The following is a 16781-nucleotide window of genomic DNA, read 5'->3' on the forward strand; positions in this document are numbered from 1 at the left end:
GCAAGAACGTTTCTCGATAGGGGCCAAGGAGCTGTATATTGCAGAGTATGGGCCTCTTCTATGAATTTTCTCTCTATCTCTGGTAAGTAAAGGAAATATTGTCCCCTTTAGGTAATAGTATTTGGAGAGATTTATCCATCATTTGTCTTTTAAATCAAAAAGTCCACTATTAACACACTATACTGCACTGACACTACTGCAGTTTATTTTGGACCATTAGTGAAGTATTTATAAGCATGGGGTCTGCACTCATGGTTCTTCTATTTATACTGCGACAACACTCAATGGTTCCAAGCAGAATTGGGGCCTCATTGGTAGGTACTGTACAAACTCACAGAAAGAAAGTCTCCGTTCTGAAGAGTTTACAAGATCTACGCAGGGAGGGGAAATGGGCTATGCTGTGCAAGCACAGTGATTGGCTGGTAGGCATGCATCTTATTAATTCCGTGGGGGCATTTTTTGTTTTTAATGTGAACTTTCCTTGGCTAGTCTTCCATGTAACCATAGTTAATCACTTAAAAAAAAAAAGCCTCCCCAGCTGGTGGTTTAGTTACCTTTCTGAGGACAACCATCCTATACCAACACGTAAGCTGGGCTGCTTCACTATTTGCCTTCTGCTTTCCTTCTTAGGACTGACTAAAATATCACTGCAGCCAGTCAGAAGAACCCTTCAACAACTGTGCTGATTACACAGTCCCTGGAGCTCATCTCACCAGCTGGAAGAGAAGGGAAGACTTCCCATCTGGCTGCTCAGCAAACACACATAGAATCATAGAATATGAGGGTTAGAAGGGACCTCAGGAGGTCATCTAGTCCACCCCCCTGCTCAAAGCAGGACCAATCCCCAATTTTTGCCCTGGATCCCTAAATGGCCCCCTCAAGGATTGAATTCACAACCCTGGGTTTAGCAGGCCAATGCTCAAACCACTGAGCTATCCCTCCTCCTGACTATTGTCTCCAATTACATTATTCTACCTACTTTAAAAAGTGGAGCTTGTTATTGCAACAGAGAGGGGAAGGGTGCTCTTGTCATCTTCATTTCAAAGGTGGGATATTACCTAATACATGGTCACCTGAACATCAGTGGTGCCTCCCCTATAAGGCTAGACTCACGAAGGCCTGGATAACATTTGTTGTTTCCTTAGCAATGTATTTCCTTTACCTGATGATGTCACGGCCAGCAGTACCCAGTGTGATTCTGTGCACTCAGAGAGGCAAAGGCAGCACTGCGGCTGGAAAAAGGCAGGTAGCTCCAGGGCCCCAGTACTTTCTGCCTTTCAGTCATGTAGCCTTATGAATTCTTCCAATGTTGTAACTACCAGATAAATAAACTATATTAACTTGAACAAAGTTTACTATTGCATAACTGTGTACATGTGGGCTTCCACTGAACAAAGAAGAGAAAAATTAACAATAGCAGACTAAGTTACTGGACCCCACATCACATCATAGTAAAGAACAGCAACATAAAAAAAAAAAAGGCAGTGGTTGAAAAGGTGTTTCTGTGCGGGACAGCCTGCTCCCTCACCAGAAGCAGAAAAAATTGTCCACACTGTTGAAGCGTGGATAATACCAGCAGTCTAGATCTGTGCACCTTTTTCCAGCCTGCATGCTGCCTCCTGCAGAATTCATAAAATCCCATCAGCAAGGGCTCAAAGGATACTCACAGGAGAATAGATGATATTGTCAGATGGATGATCTTGGAAAAAGTCAAGGCAAAATTTGGTAATTGCTTCACTGATGGAGCTGATTGTGAAAATGAAAAGCTGCCTAGGAAAAAAATAAACCAAAACAATAGAGTTCAACAGTCTCTTTTCTCAACCTCTTACTGCATCAGAGGGTTTCAATGGCTTTCTTGCTAGTTATGCACACATATCTAGCCTCAGGGTGGGAATCCACCTAAATAATATAGGGGGGAATAATACTTGAGTTTCTTACCCGTAAGTTTTGGGAAGAACAGGATACAGGCCTTTAGAAAAAGAATTCTAACTGAGAAAGTAGCCTCATCTCTAGCTTTCCACTCAGGAAATTTTCTTCCCCTTCTGTGCCTAATGTACAACACCGCAAGAAGTAAAATCTTCTACCAGCACAGTTTCTGGGAGCAATGAAGCATGCTGATGCATCTCCCCCTTGGACTTCAGTGGAGTTATTCATAATTTAAAGCAGTATGAATTCAAAATCTGGCCTCCTGAGTGGGATTATTGGGTGGTCTGATTTCTGTTTGTACGTGATGAGGGCTACATTAGGCTCCCTTTTGCATCAAGATATATAGAATCATAGAATATCAGGGTTGGAAGGGACCTCAGGAGGTCATCTAGTCCAACCCCCTGCTCAAAGCAGGACCAATCCCCAATTAAATCATCCCAGCCAGGGCTTTGTCAAGCCTGACCTTCAAAACTTCTAAGGAAGGAGATTCTACCACCTCCCTAGGTAACACATTCCAGTGTTTCACCACCCTCTTGGTGAAAAAGTTTTTCCTAATATCCAACCTAAACCTCCCCCACTGCAACTTGAGACCATTAGTCCTTGTCCTGTCCTCTTCTACCACTGAGAATAGTCTAGAACCATCCTCTCTGGAACCACCTCTCAGGTAGTTGATAGTAGCTATCAAATCCCCCCTCATTCTTCTCTTCTGCAGACTAAACAATCCCAGTTCCCTCAGCCTCTCCTCATAAGTCATGTGTTCCAGACCCCTAATCATTTTTGTTGCCCTTCGCTGGACTCTCTCCAATTTATCCACATCCTTCTTGTAGTGTGGGGCCCAAAACTGGACACAGTACTCCAGATAAGGCCTCACCAATGTCGAATAGAGGGGAACGATCACGTCCCTTGATCTGCTCACTATGCCCCTACTTATACATCCCAAAATGCCATTGGCCTTCTTGGCAACAAGGGCACACTGCTGACTCATATCCAGCTTCTCGTCCACTGTCACCCCTAGGTCCTTTTCCGCAGAACTGCTGCCTAGCCATTCGGTCCCTAGTCTGTAGCGGTGCATTGGGTTCTTCCGTCCTAAGTGCAGGACCCTGCACTTATCCTTATTGAACCTCATCATGTTTCTTTTGGCCCAATCCTCCAATTTGTCTAGGTCCCTCCGTATCCTATCCCTGCCCTCCAGCGTATCTACCACTCCTCCTAGTTTAGTATCATCCTCAAACTTGCTGAGGGTGCAATCCACACCATCCTCCAGATCATTTATGAAGATATTGAACAAAACTGACCCCTGGGGCACTCCACTTGACACCGGCTGCCAACTAGACATGGAGCCATTGATCACTACCCGTTGAGCCCGACAATCTAGCCAACTTTCTACCCACCTTATAGTATATCTAGAGTAATTTTGGAGGAGCTAATCCAGATATACACAGATGTAAATTTGAACGTAATTTGACCCCTGGTGTCGAGGTAACAACAACAGACAATGGGTAGAAAATGATTTGATTAATATGTGATAAGGTATCACTGAATCAGCTTGTTCTATTATAAAAGAAATATACACTGTGTAAGATGTGTGAACATCTATTTATTGCAATACATTTTCCAATTGGGGTTAACTGATAGGAACATTATACTCTAATCCGTCTCCATTAACTCTGAAAAGGGATACCCTTGATTTCTTCCCAGGGAGGTATTCCAAGACTTTCACAAATAGATAAAAAGGCCTGGGTGATGTTTTTCTGACAAATAGTTTATCTGCTAAAAAATGTAATCTTGGTCGACCTGAAACTATTTGTGAATCTGACACAAATTTACCAAAGGGTTTGGGCCAAAAAAACATTTTCAGGTTAGATTTGTTAAGTGGCTGGAGGTGTACTGCTTGCCCCCCTTTATCTTTAGTCCAGTATATAGGTGGTGGCAATGTCCCATATAACTTCTGCCCAAAGGAGAGGGTGTTCACCTGGGATGTGGGCAACTGAGGTTCAGTTCCCCCCTCTCCCTGTTTTGGAACAGTGAGTTGAATTTGAAGCTCTCACTGCTCAGGAGAATGCCATGAGGCCTAGGCTATCAGGTAGTCTAGAGTCTCTCCCACTGAAGCTTGTCCACTTTGTGTAAATTAAATTGTCATTGGAGCAGGGATTAAATGTGAGTCCTCCTCCTCTGAGCTGAGATTCTTTACTCTGCACGTAGATGATCTAGTGCTTTTCCCCTTCCAAATTCTAATCCACTGTTCTTCTGAAATTGTGTTATACATATCACCTTTCATTTTGTAAACAAGAAAAGAGAAATAATTTTTCCATTCTACTTAGCACTGATAAGGCCCCAGCTGGAGTACTGTGTCCAGTTCTGGGCACCACTCTTTGGGAAAGATATGGACAAATTGGAGAAAGTCCAGAGAAGAGCCAAAAAAAAAAATAATTAAAAGTCTCTAGAAAACATGACCAATAAGGAAAGACTGGAAAAGTTGGGTTTGTTTAGTCTGGAGAAGAGAAGACTGAGGGGGGACATGATCACAGCCTTCAAGTACATAAAAGGTTGTTATAATGAGGAGAATGATAAATTGTTTTCCTTATTCACTGAGGACAGGACAAGAAGTAAGGGACTTAAATCGCAGCAAGGGATAGGCAGATTTAACATCAGGAAAAACTTCCTAACTGCAAGAAAGACGAGAATGGTGAGGTAGCCTCTATTATTGGACCAAATTCTGTTAAGAGAGACAGGCTTTCAAGCCACACAGAGCTCTTCTCCAGGTCTGGGAGAGGTTCTCCAAGGATTACAGCAAAATGCAAGGTGGAACAGATCATGAACTGACACCCCATCACTGGAAGTTTTTAAGAAAAGGTTAGACAAACACCTGTCAGGGAAGATATAGAAAATACTTAGTCCTGCCTTGGGGCAGGAGACTGGACTAGATGACCTGTTCAGGTCCCTTCCAGTCCTTCATTTCTATGATTATATGATTTTCTTACATACATATTTTGTTTCCTTCTCAGACTCTTTTCAACAAGATGCACAGATTTACCAATGTCTGAGGTTGAGAAGAGAACTTTGTGTGTTATTGTTAGTGCAAAATGTTTAGTTATGGAAAAGGTAAGAAGATTGCTGAGAATTTCTTTTTCAGAATTTCTAATCATCAACAGCTGGCAAATTACACATTTCACAAGAGTTGATGATTATCTGTAGCAATGTGATATGCTTTGGAAAGTGGTGACACCTGCAACATTTTGTGTAAACTCTGCAAGCCAAATTTTGCTCTTACACTAATATAAATGCATCGTAATCTACTTTAAACCAACAGGATCTGTGGGGATCAGACATTCTGAAAATCAGGCTTTTTATTTAGGTACATAAATCTGGGTTTAAGTGATTACCTTTAGGCACCCACATCTGAAAATTATGTCAGAGTGACTTGCCCACAGTCACACGGGAATATAATGGCAGAGTCAGGAATAGACTCCCGAGCCCCAGCCTTGCACCTTTTGCACACGATCCTCTGGGGATGTAACATTCTGGACAGCTGAACTAATCCATGGAATCCTAAAATGGACTGGTTATAGCAAAAAGACTTACAAATATTCCCTTCACAAATCCTAACAGTAACTAAAACCATAAACTTACAAAGAAGAAATGCTTACCTGGCTATAGAGAGGAAGTTTGAAACTTGCTAGATATTTGGTGTGGTGTCTTGCAGGGTGCTGGAATATAAAGCATTTGCAACACCAAATGGCATTATCATATGTCGAAATTATTAGATGTATGATTTCTTAACGGTACTTGCATAACTAAATAGAATGCAATCCACAGAATATTTTTTGTTAGTCATAAAATATAATTATCATTCTTATACTCCTGGAAAGATAAGACACTATTTGTCAGAGGCTACCTCTGCTGTATATTTTCACTGATCCTCCAACACAAATCTGCCCTAAATATGGTGGATTAGGCCCCCTTGGGAATCCTCCTCCACTGCCATAGAGCCACCGTAGCCAGGACTAATGAACAGAGTGGGGCTAGGGAAAAGTGAATGTGCATAACTTTATTCACATGAGAAGGCCCATTTAATTTCACATGAATAAAGTTGTGTATGTGCTTAAGTTTTTGTAGGATTGGGACCTGAATCTTTATACTTTCACCAATCGCATAAATAATCTCAGAACAGAGATAGGATAATCTAGTGGTGTTTAATTTTGTAGCTGAGAGATCTGACAAGGCACGGGACTGGATAACAGATTTGTCAGTTTTAAGGCCACAAGGGACCATTATGATCATCCAGCTCAGAGGTTCCCAAATATTGCACCAAGTCAACCACCAACTGCATTTTCTTTTCTTTTCTTTTTTTTTTGGTAATCCATTAATACACGTGTGCACCCCCTGCCTGGCTCCACAACCCAAATCCCAGCCTGGTGTAGAGGGAAGCCCCACAGGGGACAGGATTTGGAAAGAAAGCCTGCCCCAGCTGTTGTGGGGTGAGCAAGGGGTGGGCTTGCTCTCCAAGCCTGCACCCTCCCCCAGGGCTTCCCCTCCAAACTGGCTGGGCTGGGAGAAGTATATGTTTGTCTAGGCCAGTTCTGGCCCTGGACATGATAACCGATCTGTAACCTTCCAGGACCCACTGGTGGGTCAGGACCCACCGTCTGGGAAACACTGATCTAGTTGGCCTCCTGCATAACACAGGCCAAAGAACCTCCCCCATTAAACTCTTCTTCAAGCCCATATCTTGCGTCTGAGCTATGTATAGCGTATCGTTCAGAAAAATCACCAGTCTTGATTTAACGATGTCATGTGATGGAGAATCTTACCCAGGTAGGTAGATGTAGACTGTGATTAAGTCAACGCTAAACCTTCTCTTGGGTAAACTAACCAGGTTGACCCTAAGTGTCTCACAACGTGGTATATTCTCCATACCTCAAAACATTCTTGGAGCTCTTTTCTGAACATACTCCGATTTTCAGCATCCCTTTTAAGGTGTGGACTCTGCCAGCTGAACTACTTAAGCTGCTGCACTTCTTACTGTTGCTGCAAGGGTCTGTCCAATTTAACCAAAACTCTAGAATTTTGTTATGTTTTGAAGAAACTTAAATTTTTATATATGTATATATATCACTCTTTATGGGGTATTTACTTTTTAATGTATTTCTAACAAAATGGATGTCCCTGCTAGGCAAATAATAAAAAATCTTGTGTAACAAGTATAATTTCCTACCCACCTGGGGCTCAGAAAGATCAGAAGAGTAGCCGGGTCAGGAAACTCCAGGATAGGGTTTGATGCAGGGAGTCAAGAAACAGCTGGAGCTGATTGGCCTCTCAGGGAGCCAGGCTGGGGCAGGTAAATGGAAGAAGAAGTTAGCTTTTGTGATCCCACATTGGCTTGCTAAGAGAACAAAACCGATGGGTCACAGGGGGGCTTTTTCTAAGATGCTCACTAATGTGTTTAAGGTCTGTTTGGAACTTCCTCATACCTTTTCTGTGAAAGAAGAAGGAACTGGAGACTTTATTAAATAATGTTTGGAACTTTTCCCATATCTCTTCCCTGAAGGAAATAGAAGCTGAAGACTTGGTTTAAATCCTGAGGAGAAGGTTGTTGGAATTGTGCTACTTCTCTCTAAAAGAAAGGAGGCATCAGATTTTGTTTTCTCAGATTCCTCCGGGACTTGGCCTTTGTTTGCTCAATCTGGAGGCAAGGTAACTTTGTTTCTGTTTTATGGATGTCTTGCTGTAATTCTTTCTCCATACTAATCGTGATAAGGAAAGGGGCGTGTGGTGCTTGGGAGTGTGCCTCTGATTCTGATGAGCCTTAGCGACAATCTACAACGTCAGAACACCAGGGGAGGTGGGGCAACAGCCTACTTAGAGCCAGTTGTTTAAGTCAGGACTCCAAGTCCGCAAACCACATGATGTGGGATCTTGATCTCCTAAAGGAGTGACTTGAGGTTGACCACAAAGTGTCTCACAGTAGAGGGGGCTGGAAGTTATCAAAAGACCAGGACTGCTTGGAGCACTGCCTGCTTGCTCTCACCAAGCAGAAGAGAAAGAGACCCCTGTGCTGGTGGAGTGACATGCAGGAGAAGGGACTTGGAGCCCAGAAATCCCAAAGAACATTCCAGAGTGTTGAGGAAACTGAGGCAGGGAATGACATAAGTGTCCTGTATTTTCCATGACAGTGTACCATGTACCTTGCTTTTGCTGTTGAAAAGTAAGTGTGATTGCAGTGCTGCCAAATTTCACGATATCTCCCTGACTCACAACAGCTGGGCTGGGGTTGCAGCCAGTCTGGTGATAACATAAGACACTCCAGCTTCCTGGTGAATGTCAGCTCTCCCTAGGGGGAAAACTGTCAGACTGCTTTCCCCACTAGGGAAGAGCAGCAGTGCAGAGCTACTGCATGAATCAGGCAGAGTTCACTTGTCCCTCTCCTCAGGAGCTGATGTCATTCTCAGAGAGGGAGAAGGGGAGGAAGAGAACGGAGCAGAAAGCCCGGCAGCTTGGGGTAGCCTCTCCCTCCCTCTGTGAGCATGGAGATGACCCCTCTGCTCCTCCCCTGTCTCCCTGCAGCACATGGCCTGGGAAAGGGCAGCAGGGGATGAATAGCCCCCAGCCTATAAGGGGGAGAAGGGGGACCTGCTGGAAACCCCCTTCCCAGGGATTGAGGAGTAAAGAGCCCCAGGAGTTGCAGAGAGAGCAGAAGTAAGGCTGTGGGTAAGTAGTTCTGATGTGGGGTGGGGGACAGGGAGTGAGAGTTCCTACAGCAGGGGTGAAAATTACCTTAATAAATACGGGAGTATTGGCAATGCTAATTCTCTCTCTCTTGCACGCACGCACTGGGGATGAGCAATGGGAGGTCAAATATCAAAAAATAGATTAAAATAAATAGAAAATAATCTCCTCCCACTCCTTAAAGCTCACTGGGCTGGGGGACAGACTCATGATTTTTGAGCCTTGGGGATTGGCAATACTGGATTGGTTTAAAAATCCCTCTGCAAAGTGTCTTATTGGCTTCATCAAGGGTTCCCAGAAGGGTTAAACTGTAAACCAGAGTGCCCACTGGGAGGGCGGAGCTGTGGGCAGGGTGAGCTTGCCTGTGGGGGTTCAACAGTGGCCATCGGGCTGAGGCCTCTTCCAAGAAGGGGTATCAAGTAGTCTAACCTCAGAGGGATGTTGACTGGGGCTGTGACATTAACTAAAAGATTTTACAAAAAGCGCCTGCTTTCTGCAGAAAATGTTGACTTTATGTCCTAGCCCAAAACCTAAAACATTTTGGTTTTCAGCGGAAAACTGAAAAACTCTTATTCAAAAAGCCTGCTGCGGTGCCTCCTTGGAGTTGTCGTGCAGTTGATGAGCCAGATGGGAGTCAGGATGGTTCCACAGGATGGACTTGCTGGGGAGGTTGGTTTGGGGGTTTTTTTCATTTTTTTTTAAGAAAACCTAGCTATGTTTGCACACACAAAGCTATGTTAAAGGAACATTAAGATTGCAAAGTCAAGCACACAAGAGTTAGGAAAGACCCAAATTAAGGTGTCTGTTCTTCATGATACAGTTTCTAATTACACAATCACATTTTTCCACAGGACTGCTGCCTCATTCAGTGTACAGGATGGACAGCACTAAGTAAATGAGCAGCTATTATGTTTCTGTGTTAAATATGTGGCCCTTGGCTTTATTTACTGTATACCGTTCAAACACAGCACTGAGAACAGAATTATTAATTTCCTTATGAGCTTTTCTGTGGCACTCATCCCTGTAGCAGTTGAGTTCTTCCCAAATGTTAATGAATTTACATTCACAACGCTGCAGTGCGGTGATCTTCTCTCCATTTTACACTTGAGGAATGGAAGCACTGAGACATCAATATCAACAGTATGCACCAGTGTGGGAAGTGGGGGTGCTGTGGGGCGCCGTGCATAAAACCTGGGGGTGTTTCCTGCACCTATGTCCTCCACCCACACTCTGCTCCCCAACCCCTCGTCTCACCCTCGTCCCAGGCCTCTGGTCCCGCTCCTGGGGCCCGGCCTCTGGCCCCGCTCGCTGGCTGCTCCACGGCCGGGGTTCTGATTTTGGCCTCACAGGTGGGGTCCCGGCTGCCGACCCCAGCCCGGACTCCGATCCTGGCCCCGCACCCACCCCCAGCTGTGGCCTTGGCCCCCTTACCTCTGTCTGGGTCCCCCCATCCCGGAGACACAGCCCTGCTCCCAGCCTCAGAGGTGGGGGGCAGACGGGTAAAGGGACTGGCTTTCAGCACCCCCACAACTAAAAACGTTCCTGTGCCACCGACAGTATGCATTGATTTGGAGTGCCCATTTGAAACGCTTATGGCCTGACTTTTCTGTTGAGTTGCTGGGGCCACAGATTACTAGTACATAACCCACTAGGGAGCTATGACCTTTTCCACCAGCCCCTTGTGGCTTGTTAAGTTTCATATTCCTTCAAGTGCGTTGGTCTTAAAACCAGTCTCCCACTTCTTCTTTGTGTTATCCCTGATGGTGGGGAATGTCTTCCACCCTTCTTTCAAAATCCTATCATGCATATTCAGCTCATCCCTTATATGATAATATCAGGTAACCTCCTATGGCACTTACTCCTTGCAATTTGGCCAGTTCTGAAGTCTGTATTTTTTCACTGTCTGGAGCACTCCATCCTCTTGGTGCTTTGCTGGACTTCCTGGAGCCTCCCATCAAAGATGCAAAGGTATTGTGGCATATTCATCGATGCCGTCTTCTACTCCACAGAGCCATTTGTGTTACACTAAGCAAGGCTTACCTTCCACCAGTAGACCCTTTCCTGGGCAGTGCCTTATCCTCACAATCACCGCGCTGCCATCTCAGTAACAGGTATTGTAGACTATGGTGCACTCAGAAGTGGCTTCTTTATGCTGCTTTCTACTGGCTTCTGGTCCAGCTGCACATCTTACATTGTGCCCAAAAGTGAACTGATGGAATTGTTTCTTTCCTAAGAGCACAGAAAGTATCTGAGCATCTGAGCATATCCCCTTTCTGTGTGTCTCTGGGCTGTAGTAGAAGATGCTATGGGTTTTGCATCCATGCTGCTCCCAGGCCTCCTTCTGAGGCATCACGTTGCAGTGCTAGCTATTCCATGGGGTTTTAGTACTTTAGGACTGGTGGCTTACTCTGGATTTTTCTTTACTCTTTCAAATGCCTGTGTCACCCTGTCTGGAGTGGTTCACAACCATGTGTGCCAACCTTAGGGCAGACTGTCAAGAAGCAGGGCCGAGACGCCAAACTGGTTAGATGTTATAATTAGATTTCACAAACCCACTAACAAATGTGAATTCCTAAATCTCTGTAACAGTCTTAACATGGAGTCACAGGCAGTCCTCTTGGGCATTCCGATCTATCTTGCCACCAAGGCAAACTGGATTATGTGGCAGATGGTTGCTATACACCACAGCCACACTTATAGCCAATCCTGTAATTAATTAACTAAAGATTTATTAACTAAGAAAAGAAATGAGAGGGTTTTTACAAGGTTAAAGCAAGCAAACTTATTTCCTTCTTCCAGAATTCAAGCTGATGGGACAAGTCCTTTTGCATGTAGCCTCTTCATGGGTATGCAGGGACAATTAGAAAAGTCTTTGTACCCTGATGTCTCACACTGGCCCATTTAGTTTCGGATAGCCCCTCCTGATGGGCAAGAGGTAAAACCTTTCATAGGGATTTAGCATTTTGCACTAGGTAACGGGGTTTTTTCTTGGTTCATAAGTTAGATATTTCAGAACAAACCTTTTACAACTGTATAGCAAATACTTAAGTATTACCTTACAGCATGGAAAACAGACATTATAAGTAGGATTAATACATGCAGCAACTTACAAGCATTTTATAAAGACTAAACACATGTTATAAGTCTAATATCCATCTTAACCATACTAACACACAGGTGAGCTGGTCTGGTTTCCAGTAGGGAATTTCTCAGTGCTCAGCTGAGGCCTAAAGCCTTGGCAAGAACTGACACCTGGTTTGCCAGCATCACAGCCTGATTTTGGGTCTCTGATCATTCCTAGGGTGCGTCATTATATGTTAACGGTCTCAAAGGATCATAGGCTTCTAACAGGTGGGAACAGAATCTGGAAAAATTGTTGGCCATCCCTATAAATTGCTGGACTCCCTTTGGTCTGAGCATTTCCTTAATGGCAGTCAAAACGTCTCACCAAATCCCTCAGAAATCAAATTCCTGGAGTAGACAACCTCAGTTCTTCTCATTTTCAGCCTGTCTGTATTCAGCGTAATATTGCGCTCCTGGCACCTGTTTAGAAGTTGCCACAGCTTAGTACTGAGGATTTGGATTGCCGCTTCCTTAATATCTCCTTCCTCTGTAATAAGAATGTTGTCAACTACGCTCTTGAGGTGCCCAGTTCAATTTTCAGTGGAACACTTCTGGGGCCAGGCTGATGCCCATAAGCTTTTATAGCCACGGCACCTGCCAAAAAGTGTGACACAGGTTGTCAGGTGGCTGGATGGCTCGTCTAGCTCAGTACACCAGAACCCATTCTTGACATCACAAGCAGCGAATGCATTTCCCCTGGATACATCACGTAGTATGTCTTCAGTCACTGGCAATAGCTAGTGACTTGTTTTCAATGGTTTGGGGCCCATGGAGATCCTCAGTTTACCTGTTAGTTTTCTCACCAGGACTAGGCAGCTTATCCACTCTGTGCTAGTTTCTATGGGTGTAATGATGCCTCTTCTTTGAAGGCTTGTCAGATCCTTCTTCAGTGACTTCAACAGTGGTAATGAAACTCTGCATTTCAGTAGTATCCTGGGCTGCACGTGGGGATGTATTTCTAACTTCAGCTTGCCCTCTAGGTGTTCATCTCCTTGCATTTCATCCTTACATTCTGTTAGAATGCTGGACAGGGCGCATGGTGACTGGTATCTCTCCTCTCTCACATTAAAGATATTCTAGTGTTGTACTAAGATCAAATCCATGGCTTACACTGTCCAGCAGTGGGTGGTGCATCTATGTGTCAACTACTATAAGTTCCAAGCTGTCTCTCATTTTGTGGGTTTCTTATCAACCATCTGTATTTTCCCACTGACCTCCAAATGGTTTTATTGTACATAACCACATCTGCTCACATTTCTCCAGTCTAATAGTGCTGTTTATCAGGGTTGAAGTACCCTACAAAGTTAGGTCAGTTTAGCTACATTGCTCAGGGCTGTGAAAAATTTCACACCCTGTGCAATGTAGTTAAGACACTGCTAGATTGACAGAAGCATTCTTCCATCAACCTAGCCACCGCCACTCAGAGAGGTGGGTTTACTACAGCAATGGAAGAACCCCTTCTATTGCTGTAGCGAGTGTTGACATAACAGTACTACAGAGGTGCAGCTACATCTGTAGTGTTTCTAGTGTAGACACAGCCTCTATGTTCCAGTTAATCTGCCTGGAATGGAAGCAATCCCTGATCTACTGCTGTAGCTGCAAGTATGGCAGTTGAATGGCTGTCAACCTTTTTGCTGTTCTGACTACCTGCATGCCACATGTTTCCTCTCTTTCTAGGTGCTGCTTTGTAGGCCTGTTAATCACACACTCTTCCTTATTGTCTCTTTCTAGACTGACCATTGACACCATGTTTCATGTACCATGTACAGGGCAATAAGATGAGAAGACTCCACGATCCTAAAACTAAATTTCTCTTTTTGTTTACCTCACACAGGTGATGAAATGGTTAACGTGGGCCTGAGAGATCATTACACGCCGGTGATGGCACTTGGACAGCAGGCCAGGACCAGTTAAAGATGACCTCTCCGCTGGTGGAGGATGTGGGTGGTTTTTATAAGGAGAGGAAGCCCAGAGTAGAAAAGGGCTTTAGGGAGAAAGAGAAAGGGGAAGAAACCTGTAGTCTGGGAAGTAGAGCATGGAGGAAGTTCAGGAGGGAGTTGGATGGAAGAGGGAGCAGGGGTGATGGGGAATCTTGAAGTGGGCCTGAGAGAAGGCCACCCCACAGGCAGAAAGCGTTAGGAGGGACTGGAGTTGAGGAGCCAAACAGGGCAAGACTTAAGGAGGACAGTCCCTGAAAGTCAGCACTTTGCAGAAGAATAAAAAGCTGCAGTGGGAAAGGGAGCAGACACAGGATGGTTTAAAAGTTCAAGGCAGGAAAAGGGCCTGACGCTGCTTTCCCTGAAATTTGTGGTTTTGCTTTTGAGTTGGGTTAACAAACTCCAGGGAGAAGCCCTCAGGCTGCTAGTCTGATAGAAGAGAAGAGTGGAAGAGGAGTCTGGGAGGGGAGGAAGATGGCAGATCGATTACCAGTATTGTGTAGGGCATTGTCCATGTAGCACACAGAAACCCTGGCAGGAGAGAGACTCTAAAGAGACCTGGCAGGAAGGCCAAGTCATGAGAAAAGAGGCTACCCCAAGGCCGTAGCAGCTGTCAGCAAGGAATGCTAGATGATGAGCTGCTACACAACACCCAGCCACTAGGGTGAACCTGCGATGAGTGCAACTTTTACACAATGCTGTAACTGCAGTGACATTTCCAGCCATGTGCACACAGACTGGCTTCCCAGTGCCTGCTCCAAACTCTTCCCTCCCAGTTCCATGCAGATTGCTACAAGCCCTAATTTATGGACAGGAGGCTGCTTTCTTGTTTCTCACCTCATATATGAGGAACGCTTAGTACCTTGTAGATTAGAGCTTCTTTCTTTTGATCATTTCTCAGGGGACATAAATTATCTAAACACTGGTCTAGGTAGATTATACTGGTTTATTACAGAAACAATGTTTTAAGACTAACCATTTATGGTTAGGAACCAAGGAAGTATAAAACTGAAAAATGAAACTGAGTAGAATTGCCAAAACATCAATATGTATTAGTAATACTCACTTGTCTACTTAAGAATGATTAGAAGAAGGTGTATGTTATGGCCCCAAGGAGTGCATCTGTATTCAGAACAGCACTTAAACACATGCTAAACACCTGCTTGAGTCCCATTGCAATCAGTGGGACATAAATGCATGGCCAAGTGCTGTCTGGAACAGGGGTCAATATGCTGTCTATCACCATGTGACCACTAGCCGTATGTTATACACTTGCTGCTTCTGTCTTACGTGAATGCAGGCAGGTATGTCTTCAACTTCTCTTCCGCTTATTTCCCTGCCACTACTGAAAATGGCAAAATATGTAGTGATTTATTGAATCTTTGACTTGATAGCGGTATAGATGCATTGCAATTGCACAAATTAAAAGGTCAAAAGCAAAATACATCTATAATACTTCACCAAAGAAAAGCCATACAATTACAATCTCGAGAGCACTGCAGAAAGAGAGTTATTTTCCCCAGTTGACCTTTTGAAAGACAATTGGTTAATTACAATTTAAATTTTTTCTGACAAGTCAACAAAGTTTTCTAATTTTGTGTTAAACGCTAAACAACTGGCAGGAAATCGCTACATGAAATTTGGAAGATCCCATATTCCTGTTCACAATAATCTCTCAGCTGGTGGCAAACACCTGGACTTAGTTAAATTATAACAAACTAAATGATTTTTAAAAGTGCTAATGCAACCGTGACACTTCCTCGGGCTACCCAGGATTGTGAGGCACTTCACCACCACCTGCCCTTAGGGTGAAGAAGTCATGTCTGGGCCTGCTGTGGATCAGCTCCCTGAAACCAACAGCCTCTTACAACACAAGCACTGCCCTCCAGCCCTTGTTTTCTCTGCACAAGTAGTGATGGACACACATCAACCTTCAAGTCCTCAGAGCGTTCCCTGCAGCGTCCGGTCCCTGATCCACTGACCACTCACAGAATTACCAAGCCTGCCGTTCCCAAAGAAACATTAAACACTAGCTTGTAAAATTCAACTCAGGATCATCACTTTACTTAACACGCCAGCACTCAGATATGTTTATAGTGAAAACAAGAATACATTTATTATCAAAGATTAGAGATTCAAGTAAAAGTGAGCAAGAATATTAGAATCAAATGGTTACATATAAAGCAAAATAACGCTCTTTCTATAAACTAGCTAGACTTAACTAACAGGTTGACCTCCTGCTAAAGAAGCTTATCTCACCCAAAGTTCTCTCCAGTGTTTTCAGCCCAGCCTGGCTGAGATCCCATTTTCATGAAGCAAATCTGCTGTCCATTTGCTTCCTAGCTGATGGATGCCTGGGTGTTGTCTTTGCCCCCCAAATATAGTAGAAAAAGCCTTTGAGGTGCACTTCAAGATAAGGTTCTCCCTCCCCGCTGTTTTCTTCCTATTAGTTCCTTTCTGAAGTTCTCACAATCCTTTTATTTGCATTCCATTCAGACTGGTGATAGGAGACCCATTGTGAATGAGACAATGCTCAATGTACATGTAAATATGTAGGTGGCTGAACATCTCTTGTTTGACAAAAAACCTGTTTTTTACCTTTGCTGGTGACCAACCCCCAGACACAGACTTTAAGAACATATGTTCAGTATAGATACACTACTCCTTACATAGTATCCTTACATATATTTCACAACAATATCGATGAAGAGTGCAACACGGACTCTTATTTCTGACCTCACATGACACCCTTTTGATGAATGAGAATCAGGAGGACCCTGGAGCCCTCTGCACCCCATTGCCTGCTGGTATTAAGAGGTTCTTGGGTCACAGCAACATTTGTGTTAATTATCAATGCATGTGTCAGGAAGTACAAAGTTCCCACAGCATCCCTAATTCACACCCTGTCTGTAGGAGTTTGTATCAGTGTACAGTGTTAACTTTATATTCAAGTACTAAGAGGTCAGACTCTGTTTTCCAGCTCTCCCTTCTCCCTCCTTCTCCCTCAGTGCATAGTGCCTTCCTCCATGGTAGTCCTACTCACTTCAGCAGAATACCTTATGAAGTAAG

The sequence above is a fragment of the Natator depressus genome, chromosome 2 (assembly GCF_965152275.1).
Source record: "Natator depressus isolate rNatDep1 chromosome 2, rNatDep2.hap1, whole genome shotgun sequence".
NCBI lineage: Eukaryota > Metazoa > Chordata > Testudines > Cheloniidae > Natator > Natator depressus.